Source organism: Bufo gargarizans, unplaced genomic scaffold, assembly GCF_014858855.1.
Source record: "Bufo gargarizans isolate SCDJY-AF-19 unplaced genomic scaffold, ASM1485885v1 fragScaff_scaffold_703_pilon:::fragment_2:::debris, whole genome shotgun sequence".
NCBI classification, from domain to species: Eukaryota; Metazoa; Chordata; class Amphibia; order Anura; family Bufonidae; genus Bufo; species Bufo gargarizans.
The window spans coordinates 97,716-113,914 of record NW_025334170.1 but is presented as its reverse complement, the minus strand read 5'-3'; the positions used below and the strand labels follow the sequence as shown (position 1 = coordinate 113,914).

The 16,199-nt window shown below is 39.9% G+C and overlaps 1 long non-coding RNA gene across 1 annotated transcript in view; it reads left to right on the top strand.

Moving 5' to 3' along the window:
- Window positions 1-14,224, top strand: part of LOC122922781 — a 38,729-nt gene extending 24,505 nt beyond the window's left edge. The window contains exons 6-7 of the long non-coding RNA XR_006387191.1: window positions 5,311-5,435; window positions 14,116-14,224. This is a non-coding gene — a long non-coding RNA (uncharacterized LOC122922781). The remainder of the gene's footprint in view (window positions 1-5,310; window positions 5,436-14,115) is intronic.
- Window positions 14,225-16,199: the final 1,975 nt, after the last annotated feature.

Sequence of the window (16,199 nt, the reverse complement as noted above, 5' to 3'; positions counted from 1 at the left end):
CCCGCATTTCAGTGGTGTTTTCATCAATTTCTGACCTTTCCCTGTGAACCAGACACCCTCCCCCCTCTTCAGAGCAGGGGGAGCCTGGTGTAATGCTCTGGTTCTCCCATTGACTTCCATTGTGTTCTGTAGAGCACCCGAGCATCCCAAAGTGTTCTACTCGAGCACAAGAGCACCCGAGCACATTGGTGCTTAATCAACACTATTGTATAGTGAAGAACATAAACTGCAGACTTGCAGTTGTGTAGCCTACATCTTCAAAGTTTATGATGCGACATTGTCTCTTATTCAGCAGCACAGAAAACACATCACCTGTGACTTCACAAGAGGATTCCATTAAGTACAATACTTTATGGCTTTATGACTTTTTTGGCTCAAGTAATTTTTTCTTACTTGGAAAACTTAATGAATGCTACTCTTTTAAAGTTTATTATGCTGGAAGCCGAGTTTTACGACCGCGATTAACAACATGTCTTGGTGTTCAGGAATCTATAATGCTCAGTGTGTTACTCTTGTATAATTTAAGTCCACTGAATCAACTTGGAACATATACAGGTTCAGCAGATGTATTTCCTTATACAGTGGTATATACTGATGTTCATGGATATCACAGCTAGTACACATTCACGTCCAAATATACAGTTGAACTGAAAAAAGAGCCTTTCCAGCCAAACATTATTAATAAGTCAAAAACCAAACCAATGGCCGGTCTGATAACTACGGTATGTTTTACTTAGAGTAATTTCTGTCTTCTTATACAGTAATTGACTATTGGTAAAATATGCTGACAAAATGCCATTTTTTTTAAAGAAAATCTAAATGTCACAGCCAATATGGCTGAATTTCCTATTGTAACTTTTTGCAAAAATGTATCCTGCAATTGGATAAAAAATGCTGAGATCTCTATACATAAAGCCAACTGACCTACTAAAGCTTGTCACTTTTGCAAAACTTGCCACCGAAGACAAAGCTGGCTCAAACTGATGTACTGATATGGGGTCAAACTTTTGACATGTTATGGAAGTTTGTATTGTTGGTGGTCCATTGGATGGGACCTACAACAGGGGCTTTGCTGGGGTATCAAAAGATAAGGGGCCCAAGACCCAATGCATATGTGCCAAATTCTCGAAGTAACCATGCCAAAGTCCCTTTCCCCCCTCCCTTCAAACACTGTAGCACTGAAGACATGTTTTATTTGCTGGATAGACACTACCAAACATGCTTGACTATACAGTTCTACATCACAGGTAATGTGTCCTGTGATGTAAACATTCTCTTTCACCATCTTCTTTGTTAGGCCCATGGCAACTTCAGCCATGCCTCATCTCTGCAGAGTCTGGCATACAGACATCTTAAATTCCTCACTTTTCTACCATCATCCTACCCACACTAGTGTCCCAACAGAGTTATTCTGCTGCTACCCCCAACACTGTGCCCGATGTGCTCCCCAATGGCCTCAAATACTATACTGCACAAATTATACTGCCATACAGATAACATTAATGGTGTATTCCCATGTGATACAATAGGGGCATATCGCTAGGACCTACACTGAGAACGGGAGGGAAGCGCTCTCCTCAAAGTAGTGAATGGGAGCACACCGCACCTGCATGGCCACTGCTCCCATTAATTTATATGGGGCTGACAGAAATAGCAAGTCAACTGCACCAAGTCTACCACTCATGGGAGTGAAACTTTTCCTTAAAAACAAGAAATACTGTATTCTCTGTAATTGTACACAAGATTAGGATGGTTCAAGTCTAGTGGATAAGTGAAATTTCTTAAAATACTAATAATTATAGATGTATGTTAATTAGTGTTGAGCAAAAATATGAAAGCTTAGATTCGACTGCTTCGCCAAATTTCACAAAGAAATTTGCTTTGTGACAAATCACTTCATGACGAAGCGCCTTTCTTTGTAAGTAGCGGGCTCAATGACGATGAACAGCTATTCCCGACCCCCCATCATTGTGGCAAATCGAATTTTCGCTGAAATTAAGAACGAAGTCCACTTCGGATACTTCAAAGTTGCTCAACCCTAATGTTAATATAGGCTGGCATTGTCACTTACTCGCAGAGTAAATTAATTATTAAGAAAATAATATAATGATATATGTGTAGTAACAGAATTTATTAGAATGCATATTAACATCTTGTGGTATTACACAATTGTGTAATAAATTATGTTATTACACTTACATTATTTTTTTTATCATTTTCTTAGTAATTTATTCTGCCAGTAAGTGAGAGTGCAACCCTATATCAATATAATTTTGTTTTTCGTGATTATGGTTTTGGAAAATCAGTGGGCTAGAGCGCCAAAGGTTATCTATAGAGATGAGCGAATATCTAAAAAAGTATGCTGGTTTGCCAAATTTTCCAGAAAAATTTGGTTCGATCTGAATTTATTTGTGGCGAATAGCGTTCAAAAACATCAATTTTCTGGCTGCAGAGAGCCTTTATTGTGGTGTAGAACACTGTGCCTTGCAGTAACATTCATAGGGAGTCTGCTGTGGTAGTGAAACAATACTGTGAGTCAGTATGACATGCAGATGACAGGCATCACTCTTAGAATCACTGCACACTTCAAGGAGACCTATTCCTGATCCAAAAAACATTTAGGCCTCTGCCACTCCCCCCCTGCGCAGGGCCTGGCACTTCTCTGTCTGACATACTGTTAGATCAAATAAATAAATAGAAAGGAAATTAAAACACCCCAAAAAAGTCTGTAATTTTCTCACTTCACCACACAACGACTAATAAGCCCTTTTTTTCCACTAATACACGCCAAAGAAGGCCTTAGAACATATAACTGAACCGCTGCACGGCAAATAGGCCCTTACTTTTTTCCACTTATACACGCCACAAAAGGCTTTAGAACATATAACTGCCCCGCTGAACAGCAAATAATATTTCTATTTTTTTGCCACTAATACACACCAAAAAGGGCTTCAGAACATATAATTGCACTGCTGAACGGCAAATATATATTTTTTTGCCACTAATACATGCCAAAAACGGCTGTCATTTTCTCACTTCACCACACAACGGCAAATACTTTTTTTTTGTGCCACTAATACACGCCAAAAAAGGCTTTAGAACTTATAACTGCACCACTGAACAGCAATAGGCCCTTACTTTTTTCCACTTATACATGCCACAAAAGGCTTTAGAACATATAACTGCATGCAGAAAGACAAATAATATATATTATTTTGCCACTAATACACGCCAAAAAGAGCTGTAATTTTCTCATTTCACCACACAACGGCTAATAAGCCCTTTTTTCCCCACTAATACAAGCCAAAAAAGGCTTTAGAACATATAACTGCACCGCACAAGGGCAAATAAGATGTAGAAATATTTCCTTGCAATAAACCCTGTTAATGGCTGTATCAAACAGCACCTGCGCCCCAATAACAAGAACGGAATTTTGCTGGAATTGCAGACCTGTATAATGGCAATTTGGATCCCCAGTCAGTGCAGCAAGGTGTAATAGGATTGTTCCTATTTCCCAGGCTGTTAACTCCCCTACTGAACCCTCTTCTGCTTCAATACTGTGGAATGATTCCTCCCTATCCTTTCCCTGAACTTCTATACAGAAAAATAAAAGTTTTAAAGTCTTTCCTAGCACTGTGCCTAGCCCCTGCTGACGTCTTTCCCTGCACTCAATACACTGGGAAATGGCTGAATCCAAGATGGCTGAGGCTATTTATAGTGCTGTGACATCACAGGGTTGACTGGCTGCTGATTGGCTGCATGCAAGGCATTGTGTTGGTGATCCCTCATTCCCAGAGTTCCTTTCTCCATGTCCTCACACATGCAGCAGCCATCTTAGGAAAAAATGTGATTCGTTACCATGAAGCATGAGGAAATTTGGATTCTGTGCGAATCAAATTTTTCCTGAAATTCTGATCAAATTCCACTTTGTCAACTTCGATTCGCTCATCTCTAGTTATCTGTATATCAGAATTTGCTGATCTGACTGTATTGTTTATTGGATTACAAGAAAAAAGGACTGTCTCACCAGGAGAGAATAGTGTGTACACACCTCTCCCTGGGTACTGCTCAAGGTATAATCTACAAAAATCAGGAAAAGGGAAGCAGTAACCTAGTAAAACTTTACTTTTATTATACTAGATAAGAACTCCCATAACCGGGAGAATGAAAACCCCTTACAAACATAAAGAGACAGACAAGTGCAGGACCTAAACAAATATGCCACACGATCAGGGTCGGCGACACACTAAGCTAGGTTCTAACATGGGAGAGGGACCCAAACCATGATACTAGGTCTAACAAGAAACAATCCTCTAATTATGAACCACAGATCAGGGTAATGGAATGGTTAATATAATAAATTGGCCACGATATATTTACTAAGAAACCCCATGAATCATTAGGGGACATGGGGCTTAGTATTTAACTAAATCCTGGCTGCCTAACTGCTAAAGGGGGCATATGGCACAGCTCCGCAGAATAAGGCAAGTCTTATTACTACTGCAGCGAGGCGTATGGCGTTGCTCCACAGTATCACAATGCTCCTGGAGGGGCATATGGCAGATATCCAGGGAAGTGGGCACCGGACATGGCACGGACCCCGTGTTAGGTCACTAGGGCTGAATAGGTCAAGTAGGGGGCAACAGGGACAGATTTCTCTCCCTGGGTCTTTATTGGATTACAAATACAGAACTAAAATGAACTGTGATAACCTGTCACAGTGTTATCTCGTGACAGAAACCATTGCAAGCCATTTAGTTAATGTGTTGACCATTCTTTTTAGCTCTGCTACATCTGTACTCTCTATAAGGTCAGTGTGTGATGTATGATGGTTTGACTTCGATACTAGGGGGATAAAACTGAAAAATGATTTCACAAATAAAAACATGTACTGTAAATTGCATGAGACAGTAATAACCTAAAGCAATATATGTAATACATTTGAGACTTTGGCAGACTGAATGTTTTTACTGCCATTAGCCATTGGATAAAGTCTGTGCTCCTAGGATATTTCCCTAGACATCAGTCAACATAACAATGTACATTTTTATGAACTTACATTATGCATAGCATATATTACTAAAAATGTCTGTGCAACTGGCCAAACAGCGCATCCTATAAAGCCGCAGCTTTATCAGAATCATTAATTGTAGCTGTCATTTTCATGTATTTATTCCTGCATCATTATGTCTCCTTTGCTAAATGTATCCCATACATGTGTAATGTATAAAATGTATTGTGTTACAGTATATTTCTAGTTTATTTTCCTTTCCACAATCACTTTGTGATATTATGTATCCACAAATACAGGGTGGCATGACTTATTATACCTTTGGACTGCAGATATAAAGATAGTTTGAAGACTGAACTGCATATGGTGAAATGTTCTGGAAAGCATCATTTGTGGAATTCAGTTGTGTCACCAATCATATTAGGTATGTCATATAACATTTTTACATGAAGGCAATAGTGACATAATACAGATATGACTATAAAGATAATAACTTTTAAAGGGAACCTGTCACCAGGATTTTGTGTATAGAGCTGAGGACATGGGTTGCTAGATCGCCGCTAGCACATCCGCAATACCCAGTCCCCATAGCTCTGTGTGCTTTTATTGTGTATACAAACCAATTTGATGCATATGCAAATTAACCTGAGATGAGTCAGAGTTTGAAAATATGACTCTTCTCTGGTCACAAAAGTAAGATATGACTCTTTTATGTTAATTTGCATATTATCAAATCGTTTTTTTTACACAATAAAAGCACACAGAGCTATAGGGACTGGGTATTGCGGATGTGCTAGCGGCCATCTAGCAACCCATGTCCTCATCTCTATACCCAAAATCCTGGTGACAGGTTCCATTTAAAGGATTGATAAAAAGTAACAAACAAAAATGAAGAAGTTGTTCAGAGAAACCAATTAAAATAGCATAATGATAAGTAAAGAACGCCCATAATAAAGCCATGGTGCCCCTTTATACTTAGTCTATTAAAATAGGTAGGTGACACATAAGTGGATTACATTTTTTAACATTTCTAATGGATTAAATGCAAACTATGACCTGTACTCAAACAGAATCTAGAAGGACCAGATTATTACTTTTAGGGTGCATTCGCATAACCATATCCATTTCCACGGTCCGCAAATTGCGGCTCCACAATATACGGATGTGGTCCGTTTGCATCCCCATTGAAAAAATGCCTATTGGACAATAAGACACGTTCTATAATTTGCGGAGCAGGTACCCGGATGCCAAATTTGTTGCAGCCCCATAAAAATTTATGTGTCAGCATGCGATATGCAAAAATGCGGAATGATCATGGACCCAAAATGTGGTTGTGTGAATCCACCATTATCCTAAAAATGCCCATCTATTATCATATGATATTACAAACTCTATATCAAATCTGTCTTTGCCATACTATAGTTCAGAGATCCTTAGAAGGGCTGTCCGATCAACACAACAACTGTTCCATCGAAGCCACCCGGGCAATGAGATTTATGCCATGGGTACAAGTTCAGAAATTCAGTCACTAACTTGTTATTGCCATGGGAAGATGCAGGTGAAATGTAGTAGTACATGCCAGCTATTCAAATGAATGGCCAACACACTTAATACCATGGGACAAATCCATCAGAGTAACAGTTGCTCTTTATTAGCTCTCTGCCCTGGCCAATAGAAGTACTGAGTGGGGACCCATTTCTAATGGGTCATATGGAAAGGGTGTTATGCCATGCTTGATGTAAACAATAAAATCAGACAATATACACTCATCTAAAGAATTATTAGGAACACCTGTTCTATTTCTCATTAATGCGATTATCTAGTCAACCAATCACATGGCAGTTTCTTCAATGCATGTAGGGTTGTGGTCCTGGTCAAGACAATCTCCTGAACTCCAAACTGAATGTCAGAATGGGAAAGAAAGGTGGGCTACAACAGCAGAAGACCCCACCGGGTACCACTCATCTCCACTATAAATAGGAAAAAGAGGCTACAATTTGCACAAGCTCACCAAAATTGGACTGTTGAAGACTGGAAAAATGGTTTCTTGAACATGACAATGAATTCACTGTACTAAAATGGCCCCTACAGTCACCAGATCTCAACCCAATAGAGCATCTTTGGGATGTGGTGGAACAGGAGCTTTGTGCCCTTGATGTGCATCCCTCAAATCTCCATCAACTGCAAGATGCTATCCTATCAATATGGGCCAACATTTCTAAAGAATGCTATCAGCACCTTGTTGAATCAATGCCACGTAGAATTAAGGCAGTTCTGAAGGCAAAAAGGGGTCCAACACCGTATTAGTATGGTGTTCCTAATAATTCTTTAGATGAGTGTATAGTATATGACAATCTCTTCCTAAAAAAAGCTAGAACAAGCCCTTTACCTCACATACAGTAGATCCCGAGATCTCCCCTACTCATGGATGCAATTGCTCTGCTAGATTTAATTAAAGCTGTCCGCACAGGGGGTGTCCTTTCTGCTGCAGCTCTCTCCCTGTAACTGTCATAGCTTCTAACAGTAGATATGACTGGTGGCAGTTGAAGGATGGAACTGAGCACGTGCGACCACCTTAGTAAGTAAACGTGCACATTACTATACAGATTAAATACCAAGGCACCATTATAATAAAGAAAAGAAAATATCTGTGAGCTGGAACATTTTTGTACCAGAAAATAAATTACAAAAGTAACATTTAATGGTGGCACAACCACCTTCATAAATAAATAAAAAAAATATTACAATTTTAAAAAGTAATGGTGGCCAGATACCATCCATTCTTTAAAACACAAGAGGTTATTTTAGGTAGGGAGCTGCTGTACGTTTTGGATAGTATAAAAGTTCAAACCACTCAAATTAAAGGACCATCATCTCACAGATGATTCTTGGAAGGCTCTAGGAAATGTCTGGACCTGTAAACAATTATGGCAAATAAAATCCCTTGGATAATGTGGTTCTGTTAATAAAATAACAATTTGGAGACAAAAATCTCCACAGAGCAAGTGCTAATTATCCAACAGCTGTGTATGTCATTTATTTGGAAGGGAAGCAAACCAAGCATTGAGTAAATATCCACCCATCTTCCCATCATCTTCTCATAATTATACCCCATCCGTCGTCAGTGCTTTATGAGCTTCAGTAATTTTAAAACAAACACTCAGAAAGGTTTGGCTCGCCATGAATACGTTATGTTTTTTGTCTCTTTACCACTCACTGTGGTCTTAGAGATTACAAGCTAGTTCTAGTACTGATCATTAGACAATATGACCAAACAAACACTGCACAGAGGTATCGCTGTTACTGTGCCAATGATCTCCATGAAAAGTCTTCCCACAGCTGTCTCCTCCATGACACCCCATTTCCATTAATATATATTTGCCATACCGCAGCTGCAAAGGTCAAGGGTTGAAGAAAAATAATAAAGACATTATGTTTCTTTGGTATAAAAGATGATTGGGTATGTCACAGTCTGTAGTCTTCAACATGGAAGCTGTCGATGAGCTTCATCCACCTATATGCTGGTACTCACCTTCAAGCTAGGCTATGTTCAGACTGCTGTCCAGGGATCCACCAGAAAATCCATCACTGTAAGAATAATGCAGGATGTGGTGCCATTCTTGCCGTCAAAGATGGAAACCTTGGCTGAACCAACACTATGACCGCCAAACAGTGATGACTGATAAACCAACAGAGTCCCTGGAAAGACTTTGCCTGGATGCATATGTCATTGCTATACAGATTTGTAAATGATAAAGCCAATAAGAACTGTAATAAATGGACGTTTCAATTTCAAACACCTAAGACATGTCAGAAGATGTCATAGTGCGTTACAGTCTCATTGCAGTGAATTGGAGATTCCAACAACTTTTCAAGTTAGAAGGAGCACAACGATCTCTGGGGTCACAGGACTCAGACCTTCTTCTGGCATGTTTGACAGACATATAAGAATCACCCTTTTATGAAACTCCTGAACAGACTTCTTGGCAATAGAAGCAGACATGATGAGGACATATATAATTCCTGGGAATTTTTTTTACTTTTCACAGACCATGAGGCCTTGTTATATATCATTTGACAATTGCAGGCTATTGAGAAAGAAGACTAGAAGGGGCTTCAAAATACATCTAGAACACATCTAGAAGCTATACAGCGTTCCTAGTGGCTGATCCAACAGTACACCTTGAGGGTAACATACAGTGCTGAACCACCAAGGCATGATCAGGATTTTTTGTCAATTAATGTATTTGAGAAAAAAAAATTGACACCTTCAGTGCCAGTAATCTCTGAGTGGCCTACAACCATAGTAGTCTAATGGTATAGGACACATACTGTGTACTCGGCCTCTCTGCCATTTATCATTGGTGAGTCACCCAAAATTCTCTAATTTGACCATTACACCTGACTGTAGGCCTAACACTGTGAGCAGAGGATTCTCTGCTTTTCATTGGATTTATGGGGTACGTTTTCCATCCAAGCTTTGTGATCCAGAAGAGAAAGACTCAAAACAACATACTAATAAAGAAGAAGCCCAGAACAGTGTTAGGGTACCGTCACATGGTCAGGTTTCTGCATGCAGTTTTGGAAGCCAAAACCAGAAATGTATCATAAAATAAGAGAAAGTAGAAAGGCAATATGCAACTTCTTAAAAAAAATAAAAAATCTCTCCTGGTTTTGGCTTCCAAAACTGTATCAGGAAACCTGACCTTGTGACCATACCCTTACCTGTCTGCAAACTGGAATTTTTATCATTTCCAGAGCACACGGCTTAGTGGGAACAGTGATCTTTCTAGTTCATGAGAACAAAAAGGAGAATTTATTTCAATATGCCAGTCTTAATAAGAAGGGTGCTGGAGTACAGTCTACCAAATGCCACTCTGGTAACATCCTTTGATGCATTTCTCCCACAGAGTCAATGTATTAGGGTGCCATAACACATGACAGATTTTAGACGGGTTCGCACTCACATTATAACTTCTGTTATATATGACGGAATCCAAAACAGAAACCTTTAAGAGGCATTCCGCTCCGTCCTAATACGTGTCTATGGGCAGAAAAAAAGTCCTGTCGACAGTGTTGAGCGAATCAAAGTCAAACGAATTGACTTCAATCCGAATTTCAGGAAAAATTTGATTCTCCATGAAGATTTGATTCTCTCGCTTTGTGGTAACAAATTTATTTTTCCTGAAATGGTGGTAAAAAAATTCACTGACCTCATCCATTTGCTCGCGGAGAGGCCATCACGGCCATCTTGATTGAAGAAACCGCACCTGACCAGCGTGATGACGTCATCATGTCACCGCGCGCAGTATTTCAGCAGGTTTCTTCAATCAAGATGGATGCGACGGCCTCTCCGCGAGCAAACAAATAATTTGAGTATGTTTTTTTTAACCCTGTTTAACCCCTCAAAGGCTTCAATTTTAATGTCAGATGCTATGATCAGCAATAAATACAGCATCTGAGGGGTTCAATGATGGGGGGGCGGAGCGATCGCCGTTCTCATCATCGCGCCCACTAAAAACAATGCACTGCGATTCGTGACTGAGTAATTTGTAACAAATCAAATTTCTTTGTGAAATTTGGCGAAAGCTGCTGAACCATATTTTGGATAACTTTGCTCATCTCTAATATCTCTAATCCCTCTGAACATTTGTAATTACACAACCGTTAATGCCCAAATGAGCAAATCTAGCTTATGTTATCCTTTCGGCTAGCTACAAGTCTATGTTGTCACATATTTTTCATACAATTTCATGATCACTCACATAAAAGCAAGCAACCTTGAATTGGGTTTTCCAAGACTTAAAATATTAAAGGCCTCTCCTCAGAATAGGACTCATCAATATCATATCGGTGGAGGTCTGACAACCGACATCCCAACCAAACAGGTGTCCGAAAAGACAACTACTATGGCCTCTTCATAATTTACCAACACAGCGCTGTACACTGTATAGTGGCTGAGCTTGGTATTGCAGCTTAATCGCATTCCCTTGTATGGGGCTGAGCTGCAAAAAGGCCATGTAACAGGCCAAGTAAGAGACCTCAATGTTCACACAAGTGCTGTAGCCCCTTCCAGGAGCAGATTCGCTGATCATGCTGGCAGTTGGACCCCCGACGATCTGATATTGATGGCCTATTCGTGGCATAGGTCATCAACATTTAAGTCCATTTAAAGCTGAAGGATGTAAAAATATTTCAGAATAGATAAACACTGGTTGTATTGTAATTTGAAGTAAAGTAATGTTAAACAGACAGGGGCGGACTGGGAACTTAAAGTGGCCCTGGAAAAAAAAACTAAAGTGGCAGCTCCAAACTGACAGAAGTCAGGGCCAATATAAGTAGGCGGGGCAGAAATACTGCAGTGCAGCGCAAATTAGCGCCTCAGCAGAACCAAATATACAGCACAAAATGCTGCTGTTCCTGCTGCAGCATTCAAATCTATCACAGTCCTGAGGATGGCAATACAGCTGAATGCAGGAAGGCACTGTCTTCTGCCAGCCAGATGCACCTACCATTAATTAATGCTAAGAGCATCAGATCACTATGTATCAATTCAGCAACTGTTAGGCCTCTTTCACACTGGCATTGCGGGAAAATGTGCGGGTGCGTTACGGGAACACCCACGATTTTTCTGCATGAGTGCAAAACATTGTAATGCGATTTGCACTCGCGTGAAAAAAATCGCGCATGTTTGGTACCCAAAAATAATAATACAGAATGCATAATGCAAAAATAATAATACAGAATGCATAGTAAAATAGCGCTGGAGGGGTTAAAAAAATAAAAATAAAAATTTACCTTAGTCCACTTGTTTGCGTAGCCGGCATCTCCTTCTGTCTTCATCTTTGCTTTGTGTAGCAACAAGGACCTTTGGTGACGTCACAGTCATCACATGATCCATCACCATGGTAAAAGATCATGTGATGACTGTGACGTCACCAAAGGTCCTTGTTGCTACATAAAGCTAAGATCAAGACAGAAGGAGATGCCGGGCTACGCAAACAAGTGGACTAAGGTGAGTTAAATGATTTTTTTTTTTTTTTTAACCCCTCCAGCGCTATTTTACTTTGCATTCCGTATTCAGAATGCTATTATTTTCCCTTATAACCATGTTATAAGGGAAAATAATAATGATCGGGTCTCCATCCCGATCGTCTCCTAGCAACCGTGCGTGAAAATCGCACCGCATCCGCACTTGCTTGCGGATGCTTGCGATTTTCACGCAACCCCATTCATTTCTATGGGGCCTGCGTTACGTGAAAAATGCTGAATATAGAGGATGCTGCGATTTTCACGCAACGCACAAGTGATGTGTGAAAATCACCGCTCATGTGAACAGCCCCATAGAAATGAATGGGTCGGTATTCAGTGCGGGTGCAATGCGTTCAACTCGCGCATCGCATCCGCGCGGAATACTCGTCTGTGTGAAAGGGGACTTAGGAAGGCTTCGGGTGGCACCCCTGGAAATTTCCCTGTAGGGTCAATGGCCAGTTTGACCCTGTAAACATAAGTCAAAACCATTATACACTACTCACAAAAAGTTTGAGATATTTGGCTTTCGGGTGAAATTTATGGAAAACATAAAAAGTTCACGCTACAGTGATATGATATGATGAAAGTAGGGCATTTAAGTAGAAGCCTGCAATAGATTGAGATTTGTGAGCCTTCAAATAGTATATCTTGTCTGTTTCTAGCAGCATCCTGAACAGCAGATTTCACTTGAAAGTTCAGGAAATGGTGATTTCCTCATCTCAAACAATTTATTGAAACAAAAGCCACCAGCAGTGGTGGGTATATCCCCACAAAATATGTCACTGTCTTAATAACTTGTCATGTGGTCTTGAGCATCAATTACAGCTTCACAATGACGTCTCATGTTTTTCACAAGTCGACTTATTGTCTGCTGAGGCATGGCATCCCACTCTTCTTAAAGGGTGGCCCTCAGGTCATTGAGGTTCTGGTCAAGAGCCTCTACACGGTGACTCAGCTGATCCCATAGGTTTTTAATCCATGTGAGGTCCCCCATTCTACAGCAGCCATTCCCTAATGATGTGACCTCGATGAGCTGGCGCATTATCATCCATGAAGATAAAATTAGGCCTGTGTTGTCACTGTACCATTCACAAAGTGTACTAGACTAAACACACCTGCCCACACTGTACCAACACCAAAGAGCCTTCAGGTGACAACAGTGGCTGATGCATGGCGCTCTCCTTGATGTTTCCAACATTGTTGGCGGCCATAATTTCTGCTCAGCGTGAATCAACTTTCATCAGTCAACAGCACTGAGGTCCATCGTCCAGCGTATATGCTCCCTGGCCCATGCAAGACGATGACGTCTGTGCCTGGTGGTGTGGTCAGGTACACCTGCAAGTTGTCTAGTATGCAGACCACAGTGATGTAAACGGTTTTGAATGATCTGTGTTCTAACAGAAAATATACTTTGTGTTATTTATAGGTAAGACCACTAGATGGCAGTGTGACAAAATTATAACAAAAGTTACAACATATATCCCGATGTCCTAAGAAATACTCAGTTTTATGCTAAAAGTTCCAGCAGTAATTTTTATATTGTCATAACTTTAGGGTTTCATCTGAAGACCCAAGAATGAGGCTCAGCTTTGAACTGCAATTCAATGCACTGTTACTGCAGCTGAATTTTATGTATTTTGGCCACATTTTCGGATGCTTTTAAATCACACATCTTGTGAAAGCAGAACGATTCTTACAGAACACGCACGGCTTTTAATACACGCTAATAAAACATTCAAGGTGGAATGTCGATAACATGGGAAAGCTCTGACATGGCATTGTGGGTCATTTCATTGATACGATATGTTTCAAAAGCAAAACTGCCGAATACCGTCACAAGTTTTCATGCTCTACCGTGCTGGAATATCGCTGATAATTGATAACATCTGGGCTGCAGCGGACCCCATTCAACACCAAAACATCTTCAGGATCCTTTGAAAGCAAATATATTCCGTCTGCCCGCACAGAGGCTGCTCTGTTCGCCTTTGTCTCATTTATACTGTATATTGTGTTACTCTGACATTTTATTCTGTATTTCCCATAATCAGCCGCATCTCGGGTTATGTTTACAGGAGCAGACATGTGGGGCTTTCCTGAAGGCAGGCTCCATGGACAGACTTTGCTCAGCGCTTTTCTTCTTGCTTAGGACAAAAGAAGCCAAATGCACTAAAACACACACTTAGAAGAACACGTTAGTGTCTTGGACGGTAAGTGTGTTTATTCTTCTAGTAATGGAATTGGACAGATGGGACTACAAGTCAAGAAAACAGTTTATTTCACTTAGAATTCAATCTTTTTGTTAACATATTAGAAACTCCAACATGTGTTTGACAGTTGAGAGGCGGTACAATAGTAATATATACCATCCTCAGGACGAGGATGAAAAGTGTAAAGCGATCACAATTGCGCAGTACAGAAAAGTCAAATAAGATAACCAAAGAAAAAAGATAATTAGCAAAAACTAACAAACCAACAAACAACCAAATAAACACTGGATAGGAACAAGAGGGGGAGGTTAGGAAGGGAGGTAGTGAGAAGGGAAATAGTGTATAGAGGATGCAGGAGATTGCCTAAACCAAAGCCAAGGCGAACAAACCTGTGTGAAGGTAGAGGTAACATTGTGGTCTTCAGCTCTAGGTTCTTCCATAGGGAAGAGGACATCCACTGCCGAAACCCAAGTTATCCTGTGTAAAGTCTCAGTTGATCTCCATCTACGTAGGATTATTTGTCGCATTGCTAAAATACAGTCTGAGAATCCCCTTCTTGGTCTTAGAAATGGGTCCTGGGAACATAGATATTAGGTGGATATAGAAGACCGGCAAAGGGAGTTATTTAAAGAAAAAATCTCTAGCCATAATGGGGCCACACCTTGTCATTCACACCAAATGCGAAGCATTGTCTTCACTGCAGAAGAATAGCGCCAACAAGCGTTAAGTACCGAGGGATACAATTGGTAAAGCTTTGCCAGGGTTCTACACCACCTCAATAGTATAATTTATTCCACTTAAAGGGACACTTCCATTTTTTTTATTCAATCTTCATAGAAAAAAATACTGTCCTTCTGTAGTAGTCAGCATGGAGAGTTAAATACCTATATAAATAGGGAAACCATTGAGAGTTTACTGCCGCTGTGAGGGGCAGAACTTATCTGCTAGAATAATAGTAGAGGTAGAATTGGGATAGTATGGCAGCCCTATTGTCCACAGAAGAGCATTGCACTGATTAGTGTAATGTGTGATGATCTAATTTTGCCATTCATCTTCTTCCCTCTCTGGTCACAGTGATGGTCCAACTGAGAAAGTCAAGCAAATGAGGAAGTTAAAGAGCCCAGAAAGGAAGTAAAATACATGGAATAAACTCCAAAAATTCCATCCAGACGACCATCCAAACATTTTTTTAGACACAAAATGCAGAGAATATTTACACAATATGTGAATAAAAAATGTGATGCTATTGTGCCTTTAAAAAAACTTTAAAGACAATCTGTTAGTAGTTACTTGTTTTTACCTGTAATATAACAATTCTGGAGCATCTTTTCCTATAGTTCCACATTGTACTGTTCCTCTGTTGGTCCTCCTAGAAATGTATGAATAAACTGTTACCAGTAGGGGGCCTGTCCTTGTATACTTTTACACTGTCCAATCAGTCTGATAGTATCAGACCATGCAGCGACACGCCTCTTTTGTCAAGGAGAATGGGTGCACCCAGCTATCATTTTTTTTTTAATTCTTAGAGGAATAATGGAGAAATTGAATATGAGAAAACATGCTTCAGAATTGTTATTTTCAAGTATGTACTAAAACCGGCATGCCAGAAGGGGCTGGCAGGTATGATATCCGAGGAAAAGTTTTTTTTTAATACTGTATTTAAAAGCTGCGTATCGGATGCAGACTTTTTTTTTTTTTTTATATTTTTTTATTATTTCAATACAAAATTTTAAATCCTTATTACATACTCCATGAATCCACCATTTCCAATCTGTAAGCATAATTAACAATAATTTCCAATAATTTCAAACAATTATCCCTAACAGTGTTAACATTAAAAGGGAAAACAAAAAACAAAGGGAGGTCTCCTAGAGGGGAGGGTACAAGGACCATCCATGGCTTAATAGAATAAATAAACTCTCAGCCCAAGTTCTATGTGGCTATAGGGG